Here is a 5,643-nt window from a genome sequence, read left to right as displayed (position 1 = left end):
CATGATTTATATCATATTATATATATATATATATATATATATATATTTATATATATATATATGTAGATACAGTGTGTCATATATAATATATATTTATATTTAAATATATATCCATATATATATAATATATATATATATATGTATGTATGTAAATATCACTCATACTATAATATATATATATATATTTTATATATAATATACTATTTATAATAACTATAATATATATAATATATAGATATATATATATATATATATATTATATATATGGATAGCCACATACATAAATAGTAGATACAGATACAGATATGTGTGTATCATAATAATGATAATGACGATTATGATAATGCTGCTGATAATAGTAATAATAACGAAAATAATAATGATATTGATGTTAATGATAATGAGAAAGTTAATAGTGGTAGCAATAACAATAGTAATGATATTGATAATGATATTGATAATCATGATAATGACAGTGATAATAATTATAATAATGATAATAATAATGAAGATAACGGTAATATCAATAATGATAATAATGATTTGATGATGATGATAACGATAATGATAATAATTACGATATAATAATGATAATGATATTAATGATGATGATGATGATGATAATGGTAATAATAATGACGATTATAATAATATTAAAATAATGGTAATGATAATAGCAATGACAATAGTGCTAATAATAATAATGATAATGATAATAGTAATGATGACAGTTATAGCAGTGAGGATGATATCAATGATTTCAGGAATAACAAAATTTATGATAATAATGATAATAATACCAATAGTAATAATTGCTATGATGATAAAAAAAACAATGATATTGATGACAATAATGATGATGATTATTGCAATTATTAAAATGATCATTACAATAATGATGATTATAGTATTAAGATAACGAGGATTATAGTGATAATGATAAATATGATAATATAAAAAAACACAATAATAATGATCGTAAAAATAACCATCTTAATGATAATAATAATGACAGCAATAATAATATTAATGATAACAATAATGATAGCAATAACAATCATAATAATAATAATCATGATAATGATAATGATAATAAAAACAATGATAATAATGATTATAACTATATAATGATAATAACTATAATACTGATGATATTAATTATAATGATGAAAATAATGACAATAATAAAGATGACTATGATGATAATGATGGTGATATAATAACTATGATAATAATAATAATAGCAATAATGGTAATGATGATGATAATGATGATAACAATAATGATAGTAATGATGATAATAACAATAATGACAATAAAGATAATAAAGAGAGAGAGAGAGAGAGAGAGAGAGAGAGAGAGAGAGAGAGAGAGAGAGAAAGAGAAAGAGAGAGAGAGAAAGAGAGAGACCGAGATTGAGAGAGAGAGAGAGAAAGAAAGAGAGACAGACAGAGAGAGAGAGACAGAGAGAGAGAGACCGAGATTGAGAGAGAGAGAGCGTTTGAGTTTTCCCTGAAATAATATAATCTCGAGATAATGGCCATCCCGCAAAGAGACAGCGTGATTAAAGTAGTCTATTTTTTGCGTCCCTTTCAGATAGATGTCTGGTGTCAACATCCATTTGTTGGTCTAATTGGCTTCATTACGCTAATCATCTCCTATTAATAAACCGGAGCGAAGGGGAGGGGAGGGAGGGGGAAGGGGGTAGAGAAGAGGGGGAGAAGGGGGATGGAGGAGAGGGGGTGAAGGGGGGGATGGAGGTGAGGGGAGATGGAGGAAAGGGGAGATGGAGGAGAGGGGGGATGGAGGAAAGGGGGGATGGAGGAAAAGGGGGATGGAGGAGAGGGGGGATGGAGGTAAGGGGGGGAGGGAAAGGGGGATGGAAGAGAGGGGGGGATGGAAGAAAGGGGGGATGAAGGATATGGGGGATGGAGGAAAGGAGGGAGGGAATGGAGGAGAGGGGGGATGGAGGAAAGGGGGAATGGAATAGAGAGGGAGGAGGGGGATGGAGGAAAGAGGATGCACAATCGGCCCGATAAAGGGAGATTTATCATTTCATTCTGGACGAAGATCATTTCCCGGTCGACTGGAAGGACGGCAGAGTCGAGGTTGCTTCGGAGGATTTCTTTCGCTTCGGAGATGAGGCAAGATGGCGCCGGGGAAGGTTAGCTTAGGATGGCTTTTGGGGACATGTGTGTGTATATCTATCTATCTATCTATCTATCTATCTATCTATCTATATATATATATATATATATGTGTGTGTGTGTGTGTGTGTGTGTGTGTTTGTGTGTGTGCTGTGTGTGTGTGCGTGTGTGTGTGTGTGTGTGTGTGTGTGTGTGTGCGTGTGTGTGTATTTGTGTGTGTGTGTGTGTGTTTGTGTGTGTGTGTGTTTGTGTGTGTGTGTGTGTTTGTGTTTGCACATACACACACATATATAGACCGAAAATATTCTTCCCTTAAGCTTTTACACAAGCTATTAGTGCTATGTATACACATCTTTGTAAAGACCCACTGTGAAGAAGGCCTTTTGTGTTTCTTGTTTCAGGGTAACGAGGAACTTTTATAAAACCCAATCAGTTCTTCTTTTCTCGAATCTAAAGCTTGTTTAAACATAAACACAAAAAAAAATACTTTTATTAAAAATAATAAATATAAATAAAACAATCACCAGCGTACATCAAATAATTCGAGATGTAAAAAGGCAGCTTTTATTTATAATTTTAAAAAAAAAAATATAAAATTAATTTAAAACCACCTCACAGATCATCAATAATCGAAAAGTTGTTTCCCAAGAGTTGATCATTCCTAGGCCTACTTTGTATCTTTACGTAACCTCAACCAACGCGCTACTCACTCGTTAGTTTATTTATGAAGTGTAAATGAAATAAATCCGTGTTACTTTTTTATTACCTTTATCGCTATTTTTTAGATTTCCATACTGAATACATAAAGGGGATAGACGCGAATTAACGGAAGGTTCTCTCATCCACATTCGCAACCAATGAATATAGGAAATATGCAAAGGTCACTTGGCTTGAAAATATAATCTATCATTATTATTATTTTTTTTTCTCAACATCTTTAAAGCCTTTTCATTCACCATTTCTGTCTCCCTTCTTCCAGTAACAGAGAACCCGAACTTGCAATGGGCCGTGACATAATTTCCAAGATGGCCGCCGGGAGTATCTCTTTCCCGCGCAAAGAACATCGATTTGCCCGAATCGGAAAGCGGCCTTTCCGTGTATATATTCGGGTCATCATGAACATTTATTATCGAGTGGGTTCTCTGACGCCGCGCCGATGGTGATATACATAGCCCGCGGGATACTTATGTATAAGAGCGATTGCAAATATACCCGAAAACCCCTTAATAACCAGATGAGACGAGGGAAAGGGGAAAGGAGAGCGAAAGAGAGAGAGAAAGGAGAGAGAGAGAGAGAGAGAGAGAACCCCCCTACCGGCCGCAGCGACCATCTTCCCCCACGCGTATTTTACATGTCTTTTACATAGGTTATAGACGTCTTTTACATGTCTTGAACACGGGTTATACACGTCCTTCCCACGTCTGATACCCTCTCTAATGGCTGAGGCGGTGCTTGTCGCTGAAGAGTCCATCCGAGTTATGATAATATGAGGACATGCGGGAGGCTCTCAGCTCTTCCAGGACCCGCTCTCGAGTCCCTGAAGGCGACGCTCGAACTCGAGTAAGTGGCAAGTTGATCATATTGGCCGAACGAGAAACCGGAGTGTTACTTTACCAAGGTATTGGTAACGTCTTGATGTGTTTATATGAATGGAGATGCACTTCCCAAGTACTTGGGGCGGAATTCATGGCTGGTCGTTGGTGCATTTTTTTTCTTTTTTTCTTTTTTTTCGTTCTTTTCTCGACTTTGCTCTTTGGTGTTTCGTGGTGTTTTTTCTGATTATGTGGGAGATCATTCCCCGAGCGAGGGGGGGGGGATGAAGAAAACTAATACAATAGACATTTTGCCAAAATACAGAAGATACTTTTGTATTGGTAAATATACTATAGACATCGTCGAATACTTATACACTTTGTCTGTTTTTAAAGAGCTGATAATGATAGTTAAGGCAATTTTTATGACGATAAAGATGGTTCCATAATAGTTATTGTTATGATTATCAAAATGATAACAAAAACAAAACAAAACTGCGAATACCGTTGATAAAGATGAGGAAGATGATAATGATGATAACAATAGCAATGATGATAATCATAACTATATTAATCAGTATCATTATTGTTATCTTTGTTATAATAGTTATCAATATTATTATCGTTATTGTTGTTATTATTGTCATTATCATTATTATGATTATTTATAACATTAATATAATTGGTGGTGTTATCACAAAAAATAATGATAATAAAAACATGATAATAATGATAATGATAACAGTAATGATGGTAAATTATGATGCTAATGATATTGATTACTATTATAATCATTATCAATATTATCATCCCACAATTATTATCATTATCTTATTTTTATTATCATCTTATCATCATTATCATTATCATTACCATGAAATGACGAAGAAGAGGAAGAAAAAAATTATAATGATGAAAACAACTATATACAAAGCGTATTTCTAAAGAAGAAATGCGTAACAACATTAAAGAAAAGGACAGGAAAAAGGAGGAAAAAAACATCCAAGCACTAGTAACCTCCACCATTTTTTCCTCTAAGATAAACAACAAAGAAACAAAAAGAAACGAAAAAAGTCGAAGCTCCAACAATGACATTCGGATCGCTCCCCTTCCCTCCATTTTTAGTATCATTATTTTTTTTTCTTTTACCTCGTAAAGAAAACAAAAAAAATCAAACAAAAAGAGGAACAGGGAGAGAGAAAAACAAGAAATAGAGAACCAAGAAGGCAGAACCTCTGACAATGATATTCGGATCGCTTCTAAAAGTTATCCCCAGCGGGCCCAAACCCTCGCCCATAAATTCGGACGCGGGACAGAGGACTTTTCGGGCAGTAAGGCTCAAATTACCGCAGTCCGGGAAGACAAAATCGACCTAGCGGACGGCCGAGGTGCCCTAGCCCGCGGCCCTGGGTATAAATCCCTATTTCTATCGGTCACTTCCAAGTTTATTTTAGTTGTGGCAGTTTTCTACGCATCATTTGTGAGTAAATGTCCTTCCGCCAGGCTAGTTCCATCCGTAGGATACTGTTGGCACGAGATGGTAGAGATGGTAGAAGCGAGAGAGATGTGTGGTAGTGTTGGCAACCTCGGATAGATTTGATAGGGTTGGTATCCTTGGTAAGAAATTTTGGAAGTGTTGGTAGCCATGGTGAGAGTCTTTGGGAGTGTTGGTACCACTGGTAAGAATACGTTTATTTAGACTAAGAATTATAGGAAATGTGGCAGTGTTAGAAACCTAGATTTGAAATAGGATGGTGTAGGTAGTGTAGGTGCCTATTATATATAATTTTGATAGAATTTGAAATAGAAATAAAAGAAAATGAAAATAAATCTGATAATGTTGGCAATCTTGATAATGTTGGTAGCAATGATCTGTGACTTTTTTTTATCTATCTCTCTTGTAATACCGATGCTAGTCCTGACACAATATATGGGTGACATTGTCCATAACAGATGCAAGATTT

Source organism: Penaeus japonicus, unplaced genomic scaffold, assembly GCF_977035675.1.
Source record: "Penaeus japonicus unplaced genomic scaffold, GWHDUDI00000001_assembly GWHDUDI00000009, whole genome shotgun sequence".
Taxonomy (NCBI): domain Eukaryota; kingdom Metazoa; phylum Arthropoda; class Malacostraca; order Decapoda; family Penaeidae; genus Penaeus; species Penaeus japonicus.
The sequence above is the reverse complement of the archived record's forward strand: the minus strand, read 5'-3'. Positions refer to the sequence as shown.